We start from the raw sequence: 18,504 nt of genomic DNA on the forward strand, positions 1-18,504 counted from the left end.
TCGAGTAGGCAAGGACCATCGTCTATGGGAGGGAATCATCGGCCACCACAGTATCGGGAACTGTAACACCAATGGAGAACTCCTACTGGGTTTGTGTGCAGAACATCAACTTATAGTGACCAACACTATGTTTAGACTCCCAAACCAACAGAAGACGACATGGAGACACCCTCGGTCCAAACACTGACACATTCTGGACTACATTCTCACCAGAGCCAGAGACCGAAGAGATTTCCGCATCACCCGAACCATGCCCTGAGCGGATGACTGCTGGACAGACCACAGACTGGTGATCTCCAGACTGACCATGACTACCCTTCGACCACCTAGCCACTTCACTACGGGACTTAAATTTCGCGGGCAGCAGCCAATGCCAGCCGTACGACGTGTCGTAATAATACTCACATCATAAAATATAGTCACGGCTTATACCGATTGTTCTCTCTTTCACCCGTGAATTTTGAAAACCACAGAGAATGGGATTAAGAGCAGATTAGAGAGAATGTAAAAACACGGGCGACTACAATAAATATAATCAAGACGCCGATATGGCAGCGTCGCGAATGCACTTGCTCCTCATGACGCCTACGTGTGCAGCTCCGTATGGAAGGGGCTAGAAGGGCACCTGATAGCGCATCACACCGACGCTTTGACTGTAGCAAGCTCCGCAATCCACAACTGGCACAAAACTTCAGAGAAGCCTGTGAATGTCACCTTGTAGAGCCTGTGGATCTGGCCAATGTAGAGCACCACTGGGCCACCCTAAGAGACGCCATGACCTGTGCTGCGGAGGAAATCATCGGCTATGCAAACAAGAAAAGGCAGGACTGGTTTGACGAGAGTGACGGTGCCACTCTCCTCTCATTGAGGCTAAACGCCAGACGCGTCGGACCATGGAGAACCAGCCCACAGCAGCTGCAAATAAACGTGCTCACAAGCAAGCTGTAGCTGAATGCCAAAGAGGCATCCAAGAAGCCCAGAACACCTGGTGGCAAAATAAAGCTGCAGAAATACAAAGCTACGCTGACCAGCGAGACCTGCGAAGCTTTTATGCAGCAACAAAAGAAATTTTCGGTCCCACACGGTCATCAGTGGGTGGCTAACAGGAAGTGGATGGGGCCACGATCATCACTGACAGCGAGGGCATTTTGCTAAGATGGAGATCTAACTTTGAAAACCTCCTCAACGACCAAGTTGACACCCCTGACAACCTCCTGCGAATGACCCCGCAATATCCCGTCCGTCACTGGATGGCACTACCCCCCTCCAACCAGGACTTTAACAAAGCCCTTAAACGCATGAGACCCGGCAAAGCCCCAGGACCCAACAACGTCCCACTGGAGCTCCTCATGCACGGTGGCCCAGAGCTGAGAAACTGTCTCATGCTTCTCATACAGAAAATATGGGAGACGAAGACCCTCCCTAGTGACTTCCGCGATGCAATAATCATTACAATATTCAAAAAAGGAGACCGGGAGAATTGTAACAACTACCGGGGAATATCACTACTGAGCATTGCAAGCAAAATATTCGCCCACATTCTCCTTGACCGCCTCCTCGTCCTCGCAGAAGACGCCCTGCCAGAGTTCCAGTGCGGATTTCGACCTTCCCGTGGGACCATTGACATGATCTTCTGCACATGACAACTACAAAAGAAGAGCCTTGAACAACAACAGCCCACAATGTTTATCCTCTGGGACTTAAAAAAGGCCTTCGATAAAGTACCCCGACCCGCTATGTGGGCAGTCCTCGCTAGGTTTGGCTGCCCACCCGACTTTGTCACGGTGGTGCGTGCCCTGCATGATGAAATGGTGGGGAGAGTATGCCACCAGAACTCCCTCTCCGAGCCATTCCCCATCAACGGTGGTCTGAAACAGGGCTGTGTTCTGGCTCCAACATGTTTCTTTACACAGCAGCGATGCTTAACGAGATACCACAAGACACACCTTCAATCGACCAGCGTTGAGGCCACCATCATCCACCACCGCCTCCGCTGGGCAGGGCACATCCTTTGAATGGACCCATCCAGGCTCTCCAAGAAAATGCTCTATGGCGAGCTCGCCAACGGGACCAGACCACGGGGAGCACCTAAACTGTGCTACAAGGACCAGCTGAAGCACACCCTGGCAATGACCAACATCGACCCTTCCTCGTGGGAACAAACTGCCAGGGACCGGACAGTATGAAGGAGTACAACACGCCAAGGCACCGAGGACTTTGAGGAGAGGAGGAGGGAAAATGATGAGGCAAGAAGAAGAGAGCGACGACAACAACAACCCCGTCCTCCCCCGACACTCCCCTGCGAACACTGCCCACGACTCTTCCACCACCGACTAGGCCTCGCAAGTCATACTAAGCACAAACATCAACGAAGATAGGAGACGAATGACTAGAACCCGATACTCGGACACGAGAGGGTGCCGACGACGACGTGTGTGTGTGTGTGTGTGTGTGTGTGTGTGTGTGTATTTACCTTTACCTAGTTGTATTTTGCGGGAAGAGGAAGCTATGCTCGTGATGTCCCGCCTTTGTATCTCGCAGTGTCTAGTTTGTTTTTAAACTCATGAATGGTTTTTGCGCATACTATTTCATTGTCCAGTTTGTTCCAAGTGTCCAAAACTCTATGAGGAAAGCTGTTTTTCTTCAGTTCTCTTCTATAGCTATGTTTTTTTATTTTCTTTCCATGTCCTCTTTTGTTTCTTTTGTCCCAGTTAAGTAAGTTCTCTCTATTGAGTACCTCTGTGCCTCTCATGATTCTGTAGATGGTCAATAGGTCACCTCTCTCTCTTCTTTGCTCCAGTGTCGGTAACTCCAGTTTAGCCAATCTCTCCTCGTATGATAGGTTTGCAAGTGCAGGTGCCATTTTTGTAGCTGCTCTTTGGATTCTTTCTATTTTCTTTATATTCTTTTTGGTACTGGGGGACCACAATGTCGCTGCATACTCTAATCTAGGCCTTATCAATGTAACCAATATTTTTTTTTATCATTTCTTCGTCAAAGTATGTAAACGCCACTTTTATTGATCTTAGCAAGTTGTAAGTCTCCCCGACAATTTTGTTAATCTGTATATCATAGGACAAGTCGTTCGTGATAATTACTCCCAAATCTTTTTCGGATCCTACTTTCTTTACTTCTTTGGTTCCAATTGTATATTTTCCTGATATTCTGTTTTTGCTGTAGATGGAGGAAGTGGATAGTTTTAGATACTTGGGTGCAAGTGTAGCAGGAAAAGGTGGAGTGAAGGTGGAGGTAGAATGTAGATTGAGAGAAGTGAGTAAATGCCTTGGTGGTTTAAAGAGTGTAATGAGAAATAGACATTTGGGAATGGATGCGAAGAGGAGACTGTATGAAGGAGTGATTGTGCCAACAGCACTGTATGGGGCAGAAACGTGGAACATAAGAGAAGAAGAGAGAAGGAGTTTGAATGTGTTTGAGATGAGGTGTCTGAGAAGTATGGTGGGGGTTACTAGGCTAGATAGAGTGAGAAATGAGGAGGTGAGGAGGAGAACAGGGGTGAAAAAGGATTTGGGAGAGAGGGTTGATGAAAGAATATTAGGATGGTTTGGACACATGGAAAGAATGAGTGAAGAAAGACTAGTAAAAGAGGTATGGAAGGCAGATGTGGAGGGAGTGAACATGAGGGGACGTCCTAGGATGAGGTGGATGGATGGGGTAAAGGGGGCTTTGGGGAAGAGGGGAATGTCTGTTGAGGAAGGAAGGGAGAGGACGGAAGACAGAGGTGAGTGGAGAATGGTTGTATATGGATGATGTTGTGACTGCATGAGGAGGAATGGGCGGGGGGGTGGGGGGTGGGGTAGTATGTGTGAGTAAATTTTGACGCAGCCCGAAGGGATTTCTCCCCGTCCTCTCCTTATATGCAAAGGGGGACGGAGAGGGGGGGTCGCCGATTAAATGAAGCGGCCTTGCTGTGGATGTACTGTGTCTTGCGACACTGCTTCTGACCCAGGGCGGTGGGCAGGGTTCAGGGATGACCCGTCATCCAGGAGGTGCTCAGATGAGAGGAAGGGTGGGAGGGGTGTGGAGTGTATTTAGGGATGAAATGGGTGGGAGTGTTTTTATGCCTTTCCCTTTGTGGCTACCTCCCTTGGAAGGGGGAAAAAGCCTTGGTATATGTATGTATGTATGTATGCTTTTTCCAAACTCCATTATGCTACACTTCTTAGTATTAAAGTCCACTTCCCATTTCTGACTCCAGTTCCATACCCTATTTAGGTCTTCTTGCAGTGCTTCACAGTCCTCATCAGTTTCTATTTTCCTTAGCAGTTTGGCGTCATCGGCAAAGAAGCTCATGTAGCAGTTCACGTCCTCGTCCATGTCATTCATATAGATAGCAAACATTATTGGTGCCAGCACAGATCCTTGTGGTACTCCACTGATCACCTCTTTCCAATCTGAATATTTTTCTCTGAGCACTACTCTCATCTTTCTACCAGTCAGAAAGTCCTCTATCCATTTTAGTAGGTTTCCTTGTATTCCTCCTATGTGTTCCAGTTTTTTTAGTAGTTTTCTGTGTGGTACTTTGTCAAAGGCTTTTTGCAAGTCTAGGAATGCACAATCAGCCCATCCATTTCTTTCTTGCACTATGTCTATTAGTCTTGAGTAAAAGCATATTAAGTTTGTGGAGCATGATCTTCCTTGTCTAAATCCGAATTGTCTTGGGTTTAATATGTCATTGTCTTCCAGATGTTTTACCCATCTATTCTTGATTATTTTCTCACAAATTTTGGCTATGGTGCTTGTAAGTGATACTAGCCTATAGTTGGTGGGTTCTTCTTTGTTTCCTTCTTTGTGTATTGATACAATGTTAGCGTTTTTCCAGTCCTCGGGTATCTTTCCTTCTTTGAGTGAGCTGTTTATTAAGATGTGTATTTTGTCCATTTGTTCTTCTTTGCACTCCTTTAGAATCCAATTTGCAATACCATCCGGGCCATGTGATTTTCTGACATCCAGCCTTGATAGATGTTCTGATATTTCCTTTAGTGATGCTGTAAACTCATTCATGAGGGGAGATTTCTTGTTTTTATCTATGTCACAATTTGGTATTTTCTCTCTGGTGAAAACAGATTTAAAGTGATTGTTCATGACTTCGGCCATCTCTAAATCTTCTGTGTATTCTATGTTTCCTTGGCATAGTTTCACCATTTCCTGTTTGTTTTTAAGTTTACCATTCACATACCGATAGAAAAGTTTGGGTTGCTCTTTGCATTTGTCTATAATATCCTTCTCATGGTTCCTTTTTTCCTCTCTTCTCACATTAACATACTCATTTCTATAGTTAACATAAATTTGCCATTTGCTTTGTTTTTTGTCTTTTCTCCACTTTTTCCAAGCTTTGTCCCTTCTGTCTTTTGCCTCACTGCATCTTTTGTTGAACCAACATTTAATGTACTCTCTCTCTCGCTTTTGTCTTGGTACATGCCTGTTTACACCTTCATTGTAGTTTTCCATCAATATATTCCATTTCTCTTCCACTGTTGTTTCTTCCCTGTAAAATATTTCCCAGTTTGCATTCCGGAAGAATGTCTTTAGTTTTGTAAAGTCTGTTTTGTTGTACATCAGTCTTCCTTTCCTATGCTTTTCGTTCCTCTCTATGTCTATTTCTTCCTTTAGTACAGTTTCGATGTGTGTGTGTGTGTGTGTGTATATATATATATATATGTGTGTATATTTACCTAGTTGTATTTACCTAGTTGTATTTTGCGGGAAGGGGAGCTATGCTCGTGATGTCCCGCCTTTGTATCTTGCAGTGTCTAGTTTGTTTTTAAACTCATGAATGGTTTTTGCGCATACTATTTCATTGTCCAGTTTGTTCCAAGTGTCCAAAACTCTATGAGGAAAACTGTTTTTCTTCAGTTCTCTTCTATAGCTATGTTTTTTGATTTTCTTTCCATGTCCTCTTTTGTTTCTTTTGTCCCAGTTAAGTAAGTTCTCTCTATCGAGTACCTCTGTGCCTCTCATGATTCTGTAGATGGTCAATAGGTCACCTCTCTCTCTTCTTTGCTCCAGTGTCGGTAACTCCAGTTTAGCCAATCTCTCCTCGTATGATAGGTTTGCAAGTGCAGGTGCCATTTTTGTTGCTGCTCTCTGGATTCTTTCTATTTTCTTTATATTCTTTTTGGTACTGGGGGACCACAATGACGCCGCATACTCTAGTCTAGGCCTTATCAATGTACATACATACATATACCAAGGCTTTTTCCCCCTTCCAAGGGAGGTAGCCACAAAGGGAAAGGCATAAAAACACTCCCACCCATTTCATCCCTAAATACACTCCACACCCCTCCCACCCTTCCTCTCATCTGAGCACCTCCTGGATGACGGGTCATCCCTGAACCCTGCCCACCGCCCTGGGTCAGAAGCAGTGTCGCAAGACACAGTACATCCACAGCAAGGCCGCTTCATTTAATCGGCGACCCCCCCTCTCCGTCCCCCTTTGCATATAAGGAGAGGACGGGGAGAAATCCCTTCGGGCTGCGTCAAAATTTACTCACACATACTACCCCACCCCCCACCCCCCCGCCCATTCCTCCTCATGCAGTCACAACATCATCCAGTCACAACATCATCCAGTCACAACAGATAATCTACCCTCAAACAGACAACAAGCAAACGCACTCATACGTCATTTTGCACAGACGAGCCATCTTACATCTCACCCTGACGACCGACGCACCATTCGACGTAAGAAAGACTTTCCCACAGACTCAGACTATACACCCTTCATAGACAGTCAGACAAAACTCATATTACATAGTCTCAAGCACTCATCTGCCTGTGGCCCTGATAACATAAGCAACATACACCTAAAACACATTGGACCACAAGGTATACACGCACTCACAAACATTGCAAACTACAGCTATTCACACAACACAATACCCGACATCTGGAAGCATGGTAAAATAATCACCATTCCAAAACCGAACAAAGACCCAACAATCCCAACATCGCACCGCCCAATCACACTTCTCTGCACCCCCTCTAAAGTCATTGAACGCCTAATACTTAAACTTGTCACACCATATATTCCCCTTGCTGACTCACAACACGGTTTTAGGCCACTACACTCCACAAACACTCTTCTGACAAACCTCACACAAAGAATTTTAGATGGCATCAATTCAGATAGGCCCCACCACAGAACACTTCTTATAACATTGGACATTAGTAAAGCTTTTGATGCTATCCCCCGCCACAACCTAACAAATAAAATATATAACACAGACATGCACAATAACACCAAAAGATGGCTGGCCAATTATCTGGCAGGCAGGAATGCTCATGTGTCATATAATGGCCAATCATCGCACATCAGAAACATTAAGAACGGAGTACCACAGGGCTCGGTTCTATCCCCCACATTATTTAATCTATACATGCATGACTTACCCACGCCAGACACCTCAGAAATACAAATCTCTTCCTACGCAGACGACATAACAATCACATGCACACATCGTAACACAGACAAAGCTGCAGAAATAATCCAGCCTTACCTTGACACACTCAACACATGGTTCATCACAAACAGACTCAAAATAGCTCCAACCAAATCTACAGCAACACTTCTCACCAACTGGACAAAAGAACACAAATACATACCTCATCTCTACATCAACAACACTCTAATACCACACACAAACACACCGAAAATTCTTGGTGTAACATACGATACATCCATGTCTTTCAAACAACACCTCACAAACATAAAAAACAAATGCACACCTAGACTTAACGCACTTAAGTCAATCACTGGAACAACATTTGGACAAAACAAAGAAACTAATATAACAATATACAAACAATGCATACGCTCAGTGATGAATTATGCGAGTCCTGCATGGGCTCCTAATCTCAGTGAGACACACACCACAACACCCTTCAAATCATACAAAACAAAGCCCTAAAAACAATTACAGGCTGCACAAATACATCACCTACAGACCATTTACACCATGAAACAAAAGTCCTCAAAGTCAAGGACCACCTCGACATGAGAGGCACACAAACACTTGCTGCAGCCACCACAAACACATCACACCCGCTACACTACATAGCAGAACACCCACACACGCCAAGAAACATTAAAACTACACCCAAAGACCTTTATTACACACAGATACTCTCTTCTCTTCCTCCACAACCACCAAATACCAGCCTCCGGAAACATATTCATAATCATATCACTCACCGCTCCATTAACACACTGAAAGACAACACACTGCTGCATGCCAGACCCCCTGATATCCACCCTTCTGAATCCTCTCTCCCACGTAAGGACAGAGTCCACTTGGCCAGACTGCGATGCGGTCACCACCCAGCACTTCTAAGCTACCAGAAGAGGCTGGACGACCGTGTTGTGGACAGCTGCCCAGGATGTAACACTTCACCCCATACCATACAACACATAATGGAAGACTGCATTATACACAATCATGCACGCAAACAACACAACATACACTCTTTAAAGGATTTGTGGGAAAACCCAGTTTCGGCTGTGGCCTTCCTTGGGGAGACGGGACTGCTCGGACAGACAGTCTAGGGAACGACAACAACAACAACAACATCACCCATATATAACCACTCTCCATTCACCCCTGTAGAATGTCCTCTCCCGTCCTTCCTCAACAGACATTCCCCTCTTCCCCAAAGCCCCCTTCACCCCATCCATCCACCTCATCCTAGGACGTCCCCTCATGTTCACTCCCTCCACATCTGCCTTCCATACCTCTTTTACTAGTCTTTCTTCACTCATTCTTTCCATGTGTCCAAACCATCCTAATATTCTTTCATCAACCCTCTCTCCCAAATCCTTTTTCACCCCTGTTCTCCTCCTCACCTCCTCATTTCTCACTCTATCTAGCCTAGTAACCCCCACCATACTTCTCAGACACCTCATCTCAAACACATTCAAACTCCTTCTCTCTTCTTCTCTTATGTTCCACGTTTCTGCCCCATACAGTGCTGTTGGCACAATCACTCCTTCATACAGTCTCCTCTTCGCATCCATTCCCAAATGTCTATTTCTCATTACACTCTTTAAACCACCAAGGCATTTACTCGCTTCTCTCAATCTACATTCTACCTCCACCTTCACTCCACCTTTTCCTGCTACACTTGCACCCAAGTATCTAAAACTATCCACTTCCTCCAGTCGCTCTCCCTTAATGTTCACTTCCAGTCTACTGCCACTTTCACCCCTTGTACATCTCATCACCTTACTTTTACCCACATTTATCTTTAGCTTTCTTCTATCACATACTCTCCCAAACTCTGCCACCAGCTTCCTCAATCCCTCCTCTGACCCTGCCACAAGTGCAGTGTCGTCCGCAAACAACAGCTGGCTCACCTCCCACTTTTCTCCATTTTCTTTAACCATCTCCAATCCCTGACTCACTACCCTAGCATTCACCTCTCGCACCACCCCATCCATGTATAAGTTGAACAGCCAGGGCGACATAACGCATCCTTGACGAAGTCCCACCTTTACTTCAAACCAAACCAAATATTTTTTTTTATCATGTCTTCGTCAAAGTATGTAAACGCCACTTTTATTGATCTTAGCAAGTTGTAAGTCTCCCCGACAATTTTGTTAATCTGTATATCATAGGACAAGTCGTTCGTGATAATTACTCCCAAATCTTTTTCGGATCCTACTTTCTTTACTTCTTTGGTTCCAATTGTATATTTTCCTGATATTCTGATTTTGCTTTTTCCAAACTCCATTATGCTACACTTAGTATTAAAGTCCACTTCCCATTTCTGACTCCAGTTCCATACCCTATTTAGGTCTTGCAGTGCTTCACAGTCCTCATCAGTTTCTATTTTCCTTAGCAGTTTGGCGTCATCGGCAAAGAAGCTCATGTAGCAGTTCACGTCCTCGTCCATGTCATTCATATAGATAGCAAACATTATTGGTGCCAGCACAGATCCTTGTGGTACTCCACTGATCACCTCTTTCCAATCTGAATATTTTTCTCTGAGCACTACTCTCATCTTTCTACCAGTCAGAAAGTCCTCTATCCATTTTAGTAGGTTTCCTTGTATTCCTCCTATGTGTTCCAGTTTTTTTTAGTAGTTTTCTGTGTGGTACTTTGTCAAAGGCTTTTTGCAAGTCTAGGAATGCACAATCAGCCCATCCATTTCTTTCTTGCACTATGTCTATTAGTCTTGAGTAAAAGCATATTAAGTTTGTGGAGCATGATCTTCCTTGTCTGAATCCGAATTGTCTTGGGTTTAATATGTCATTGTCTTCTAGATGTTTTACCCATCTATTCTTGATTATTTTCTCACAAATTTTGGCTATGGTGCTTGATAGTGATACTGGCCTATAGTTGGTGGGTTCTTCTTTGTTTCCTCCTTTGTGTATTGGTACAATGTTAGCGTTTTTCCAGTCCTTGGGTGTCTTTCCTTCTTTGAGTGAGCTGTTTATTAAGATGTGTATTTTGTCTGTTAGTTCTTCTTTGCACTCCTTTAGAATCCAATTTGCAATACCATCCGGGCCATGTGATTTTCTGACATCCAGCCTTGATAGATGTTCTGATATTTCCTTTAGTGATGCTGTAAACTCATTCATGAGGGGAGATTTCTTGTTTTTATCTATGTCACAATTTGGTATTTTCTCTCTGAAAACAGATTTAAAGTGATTGTTCATGACTTCGGCCATCTCTAAATCTTCTGTGTATTCTATGTTTCCTTGGCATAGTTTCACCATTTCCTGTTTGTTTTTAAGTTTACCATTCACATACCGATAGAAAAGTTTTGGTTTCTCTTTGAATTATTAAATAATATCCTTCTCATGGTTCCTTTTTTCCTCTCTTCTCACATTAACATACTCATTTCTATAGTTAACATAAATTTGCCATTTGCTTTGTTTTTTGTCTTTTCTCCACTTTTTCCAAGCTTTGTCCCTTCTGTCTTTTGCCTCACTGCATCTTTTGTTGAACCAACATTTAATGTACTCTCTCTCTCGCTTTTGTCTTGGTACATGCCTGTTTACACCTTCATTGTAGTTTTCCATCAATATATTCCATTTCTCTTCCACTGTTGTTTCTTCCCTGTAAAATATTTCCCAGTTTGCATTCCGGAAGAATGTCTTTAGTTTTGTAAAGTCTGTTTTGTTGTACATCAGTCTTCCTTTCCTATGCTTTTCGTTCCTCTCTATGTCTATTTCTTCCTTTAGTACAGTTTCGATGAGTACATGGTCACTCTTTCCAATTGGTGTCTCATACTGGACTTTATGCACTATTTCAGGTTCTGTTGTAAATATTAGATCTAGTTTCGATGGCTCTTCATTATTTCTGTACCTTGTGTTTTCACTGACCCGTTGGGTCATTGTGTACTCCATGGTCATATCTAGTAGTACATTGCCCCACGAGTCATCTCCTCCTTGCACTGTCATGCTGTCCCAACAAATTTCTTTGCAGTTGAAGTCCCCCATAATTACCAGATTACCCTTACCCATTAGTATCTCATTGAGTGATTTTCTTGTATCATCTAGCAATTTTGTATGTTCGTTTTCTTTCCAAGCGCTTGTTTTTGGAGGCACATAAGTCACCACAAACTTTCTACTTTTCATATATGTGTGTGTATATATGTATATATGTGTGTATATATTTACCTAGTTGTATTTTGCGGGAAGGGGAGCTATGCTTGTGTTGTCCCGCCATTGTATCTTATTATATTTACCTAGTTGTATTTTGCGGGAAGGGGAGCTATGCTCGTGTTGTCCCGCCATTGTATCTCTCAGTGTCTAGTTTGCTTTTAAACTCGTGAATGGTTTTTGTGCTTGCTATTTCATTATCCAGTTTGTTCCAAGTGTCTAAAACTCTATGTGGAAAACTGTTTTTCTTCAGTTCTCTTCTATAGCTGTGTTTTCTTAATTTCCTCCCATGTCCTCTTGTGTTTCTCTTGTTCCAGTTTAGCAATTCTTCTCTATCAAGTATCTCTGTGCCTTTCATGATTCTGTAGATGGTCAGTAGGTCTCCTCTCTCTCTTCTTTGCTCCAGTGTCGGTAGCTCCAGTTTAGCCAATCTCTCCTCGTATGATAGGTTTGCAAGTGCAGGTGCCATTTTTGTAGCTGCTCTTTGGATTCTTTCTATTTTCTTTATATTCTTTTTGGTACTGGGGGACCACAATGTCGCCGCATACTCTAGTCTAGGCCTTATCAATGTAACCAATATATTTTTTATCATGTCTTCGTCCAGGTAAGCAAAAGCCACTTTTATTGATCTTAGCAAGTTGTAAGTCTCCCCGACAATTTTGTTAATCTGTGTATCATAGGACAAGTCGTTTGTGATAATAACTCCCAAGTCTTTTTCGGATCCTACTTTCTTTACTTCCTTGGTTCCAATTGTATATTTTCTTGATATTCTGTTTTTGCTTTTTTCCAAACTCCATTATCCTACACTTCTTAGTATTAAAATCCACTTCCCATTTCTGACTCCAGTTCCATACCCTATTCAGATCTTCTTGCAGTGCTTCACAGTCCTTATCAGTTTCTACTTTCCTTAACAGTTTGGCGTCATCAGCAAAGAAGCTCATGTAACAGTTCACGCCCTTGTCGATATCATTCATATAGATAGCAAACATTGTTGGAGCCAGTACAGATCCTTGTGGTACTCCACTGCTCACCTCTTTCCTATCTGAATATTTTTCTCTGAGTACTACTCTCATCTTTCTTCCAGTCAGGAAGTCCTCCATCTATTTTAGTTGGTTCCCTCGTATTCCTCCTATGTGTTTATATATATGTGTGTGTGTATATACATATATATACAGGCAAACGTCGACTTACGATGGCATTAGGTTTCGATAGAGCCATCGTAAGACGATTCCATCGTAAGTCGATCCCCAATTTGTGTATCACTCTGTTCCGTGGTCACTGTACCTAGCCTACCTGTATATTAACCACCAGAGATACTGAATATAGCCTATTAAACATGTACAGTAGTTTATTTAATTATTTTTATCCTTTTTACCATATTCAAACACCATAATATGTATTTTCAGTACGGAACTTAAATCTCGCGGGCAGCAGCCAATGCCAGCCGTACGACGTGTCGTAATAATACTAGCATCATAAAATATAGTCACCGCTTATATCGATCGTTCTCTCTTTCACCCGCGAATTTTGAAAACCACAGAGAATGGGATTCAGGGCACATTTGAGAGAATGTAAAAACACAGGGGCGACTACAATAAATACAATCAAGACGCCGATATGGCAGCGTCGCGAATCCACTTGCTCCTCATGACGCCTACGTGTGCGGCACCGTATGGAAGGGATTAAATATATATCGTCGTCGTCGTCATCGTAAAGTCGAACAATCGTAAGTCGCGGCCATCGTAAGTCGACGTTTACCTGTATATATATATATATATATATATATATATGTATATATATATATATATATATATATATATATATATATATATATATATGTATTTACCTAGTTGTATTTTACGGGAAGGGGAGCTATGCTCGTGGTGTCCCGTCTTCATATCTCATTTTATCTAAACTATTTTTAAATTCATGTATTGTTTTTGCAAACACCACTTTCTCATCTAACTTGTTCCAACTGTTTATTACTCTGAAGAAAGCTGTTCTTTTTCACATATCTTCTATAGCTGTCTTTTTTTATTTTCTTTCCGTGTCCTCTTGTATTTCTATCATCCCATTTTATCAGATTCTCTCTATCAGTAATTTCTATGCCTTTCATGATTCTGTAAATAGCTATCAAATCTCCTCTCTCTCTTCTTTGCTCTAGTGTCTGTAGCTCAAGTTTTGCTAGTCTCTCTTCATATGATAGTTTTGAGAGTGTTGGTGCCAATTTTGTAATTGCTCTTTGTATTCTTTCAATTTTTTTATACATTTTTTTTTGTACTTGGTGACCATATCGTTGCTGCATATTCCAATCTTGGTCTTATCAGGGTGATTAGAATTTTCTTCACCATTTCTTCATCCAGGTATGTAAATGCAACTTTGATTGTTCTTATTAAATTAGAAGTTTCTCCAAAAATCTTATTTATATGTTTCTCAGGTGACATATTATTCTTAAACAATGACTCCCATGTCCTTCTCATTTTCTACTTTTTTATCCCTTCTTCTCCCAATTTATATGCTCCTGTTATTCTGTTTTTTGCTTTTTCCAAATTCCATTATACTACACTTTTTTGTATTGAACTCCATCTCCCACTTCCTACTCCATTCCTGTACTTTATTTAGATCACTCTGTAGTGATTCACAATCTTCTTCAGTGCTCAGTCTTTTCAGTAGTTTTGCATCATCTGCAAAGAAGCTCATATAGCTTTCAATTCCTTTATCCATATCATTAATATATATAGTAAACATTATTGGGGCCAGAACTGTTCCTTGTGGAAAACCGCTTATTACTTCATCCCATTTTGAGTGTTCGTCTCTTATCACTACTCTCATTTTTCTTTCTTGCAAAAAGTCTTCCATCCAATTAAGCAGTTTGCCCTGTATTCCTCCTTCAGTTTCTAATTTCTTATGTGGTACTTTGTCAAAAGCTTTTTTTAGGTCTAGAAATGCACAATCAGCCCATCCATCTCTTTCTTGTATTATATCTATTAGCCTTGAATAGAAACATATTAAATTGGTGATGCATGATCGTCCTTGTCTGAATCCAAATTGCCTTGGATTTAGCACATTTTTTTTTTTCTAAATATTTTACCCATCTACTTTTGACAATTCTTTCACAAATGTTTGCTATTGTACTTGTTAGAGAGACTGGTCTATAGTTGGTAGGGTCTTCTTTATTTCCTCCTTTATATATAGGTACTATATTTGCTTTTTTCCAATCTTCTGGAACTTTTCCTTCTTTCAAGGAACTGTTTATTATGCTATGTATTTTGTCTGCCAGTTCATTCCTGCATTCTTTCAAAATCCAGTTTGCTATTTCATCTGGTCCATACGATTTTCTGACATCAAGATTACTCGTGTTTCAATATTTCATTCTTTGTTACTTCTATTTCTTTCATGGGAGGAACTTTCTCTTTCCATTCGATCTCTTTAGGTTGTATGTTCTCCTTTGTAAACAGTGATTTAAAATGTTCATAATTTCCGCCATTTCAATTTCCTCTGTGTATTGAACTCCTCCTTGTCTTAATTTCTCCAAATCTTGTTTGTTTTTCAGTTTGTTGTTTACAAGTGTGTAAAATAGTTTTGGTTGATCTTTACACTTTTCTATGACATCTTTTTCATATTTTCTCTTTTCCTCTCTGCACGTTTGTACATATTCATTTCTATAACAAGTATATATTTTCCATTTTTCAGGCCTTCTGTCTTTTTTCCATCTGGTCCAAGCTTTGTCTCTTTTGTCTTTTAACTCCCTACAACTTTTGTTGTACCAGCATTTTACATATTCTTTTTCTTGTTTTTGTCTTGGGACATACTTTTCCACTCCTTTTTTGTAAATTTTTGTCAAAATATTCCATTTCTCTTCCACTGTTGTTTCTTCTTTGTATATTCCTTCCCAGTTTTCTTGTTGAAAGAATTCTCTTATTTTATCAAATTTTGTTTTTTTCATACATCATTCTTCCTTTTCTATATTGTTCATTTCTTTTCATATATTTTTCCTCATTTAGTTCCAGTTCAATCAATATGTGGTCACTTTTACTTATTGGTGTTTTATATTCAATCTTTTCCACTATTCTAGGTTCAGATGTAATTATTAGGTCTAGTCTCGATGGTTCTTCTTCCTCATTTCTATACCTAGTGTTCTCCTGTATCTACTGTGTCATTGTATGGTCAGTAATCATCTCAAGTAGAGCGTTTCCCCATGAGCCGTCTCCACCCTTTACTGTCATCTCTTCCCAGCAGATTTCTTTGCAATTAAACTCCCCCATCATAACTATTGTTCCTCCATCTTCAATTATCTTATTTAATGTTATCTTCATGTCTTCTAACATACTTTTATGTTCACTCTCTTCCCACGAGGCGGTTTTGGAGGCACATAATTTATCACAAACTTTCTGCTCTTCTTATCTCTGTCATCCACTTCGATCATAATCATCTCTACTGTATTCTTTCCATATGTGACACACTTCACGTTTATATCCTTCTTAGGAACATAACTCCACCCCCTTGCTTTGTTTCTCTGTTTATAATCTAATAATTATATGCATCATGTCCTACACTGTTGGGTGGTAGTGGACCTTTTAATTTTGTTTCTACAATTCCCATTAAGTCCGGTTCTTTTTCCTTCAAATAATCATTCAGCTCATTCAATCCTGATATTAATCCATCTATAATAGTTTAAGACACTCTTGTTTTTCTGCCACTTCCATTGTGTTCTCTGTTTCCCTTTTGTTTTTCTCTAGTATGTCTAATTTCCTTACATTCATATTCACTACTCTCCAATAGAATCTCTCTTTTTTTTACTCTGTTCTGGTCCCGTTTTTCCTTAGCTTTAAGTCTTTTCTTTTCTTCCTCTCTTTCCTCTTTATTCATTTCCTGTTTTATCCATACCTTTTTATATTGTTCACTTGTTGCTAGTTTCCCTATTTTGGATAAGATATTCTCTGCCGTCGTTTGTGACCTGAATTTAATCTTAATTGGTCTGGTCTTATCTGTACTATACTTTCCGAGCCTGAACTTCTCTTCGATTTGTTTCATTATTTCTGGTTCATCTTCCTGGACTAATTGTAGTAAACTGCTTACTTTTTCATTTTCCTCTTTGATTCTTGTGGTTTTATCTGGGTTATGTTTCTCTTCCATTCCTAATATAATTATACTTTTTTTTTTTATCTGCTAAGTCTCTTACAATATTCTCCTTCTGTCTCATCACTTTGATAACTGAGTCTTCAGTTTGTTCTTTCATTTGCTGTTTAATTATATCAGTAAATGCAACTTTACTATTTTCCTGTATCTTCCTCTACCCCTGTTCCCCTTTTGCTATTGTTTCTTTATTATCTTTATTGTTACTTTTTAATTCTTCATTCTCCTCTTTTACTTCTCTTAACTGTGTAGCAGGAAAAGGTGGAGTGAAGGTGGAGGTAGAATGTAGATTGAGAGAAGCGAGTAAATGCCTTGGTGGTTTAAAGAGTGTAATGAGAAATAGACATTTAGGAATGGATGCGAAGAGGAGACTGTATGAAGGAGTGATTGTGCCAACAGCACTGTATGGGGCAGAAACGTGGAACATAAGAGAAGAAGAGAGAAGGAGTTTGAATGTGTTTGAGATGAGGTGTCTGAGAAGTATGGTGGGGGTTACTAGGCTAGATAGAGTGAGAAATGAGGAGGTGAGGAGGAGAACAGGGGTGAAAAAGGATTTGGGAGAGAGGGTTGATGAAAGAATATTAGGATGGTTTGGACACATGGAAAGAATGAGTGAAGAAAGACTAGTAAAAGAGGTATGGAAGGCAGATGTGGAGGGAGTGAACATGAGGGGACGTCCTAGGATGAGGTGGATGGATGGGGTGAAGGGGGCTTTGGGGAAGAGGGGAATGTCTGTTGAGGAAGGAAGGGAGAGGACGGAAGACAGAGGTGAGTGGAGAATGGTTGTATATGGATGATGTTGTGACTGCATGAGGAGGAATGGGCGGGGGGTGGGGGGGGTAGTATGTGTGAGTAAATTTTGACGCAGCCCGAAGGGATTTCTCCCCGTCCTCCCTTTATATGCAAAGGGGGACGGAGAGGGGGGGTCGCCGATTAAATGAAGCGGCCTTGCTGTGGATGTACTGTGTCTTGCGACACTGCTTCTGACCCAGGGCGGTGGGCAGGGTTCAGGGATGACCCGTCATCCAGATGGTGCTCAGATGAGAGGAAGGGTGGGAGGGGTGTGGAGTGTATTTAGGGATGAAATGGGTGGGAGTGTTTTTATGCCTTTCCCTTTGTGGCTACCTCCCTTGGAAGGGGGAAAAAGCCTTGGTATATGTATGTATATGTATGTAACTGTCTTTTTAGTTCTATTTCATCAGTTAAGTTTTTGTTCGCCTTCTTTAGTTCTTCCAATTTTTCAACCCTCTGCAATTTTTGACATTTTACCGAACCTAATCTCCCAATGTTCAGTCATTTGTTCAAGTTTTTCCTCCAGTTTTGCCAGTCGGGGGAGGTTGGTATCTGCTGCCCCCTCATTAAATCCTTGGAAATTGCTATCCTCACCTTCCATTGAACTGCTTTTATCTATGTTTCTAATCTTTACATTTTTGTTAGTCCCATCATCGAAATCCAAATCATCTGTTCGGCGTTTGTTTACAAGCCGTCTGGCCTCTTGGTCCAAGTCCTCCCCTTCCTCATTTCCTTCCATTTCCCTCAGTAATCCCTCCCCTTCTCCTTTTTCCTCACTTTCCCCCTACACCACGAGCAATTTCCCCCCCACCCTGTAAATACAATAGGTACTTCCTTTGCTTTGGGATCCACGAAAATTTCACTTTTTCTTCAGAACGTCCTCTACGCCGTCCGTTCGATGAAGTGTGTGTGTGTATATATGTATATGTGTGTGTATATATGTATATATATAT

Source organism: Oratosquilla oratoria, unplaced genomic scaffold (genome assembly GCF_046742065.1).
Source record: "Oratosquilla oratoria isolate Oo_2021 unplaced genomic scaffold, ASM4674206v1 SCAFFOLD119, whole genome shotgun sequence".
Classification (NCBI taxonomy): domain Eukaryota; kingdom Metazoa; phylum Arthropoda; class Malacostraca; order Stomatopoda; family Squillidae; genus Oratosquilla; species Oratosquilla oratoria.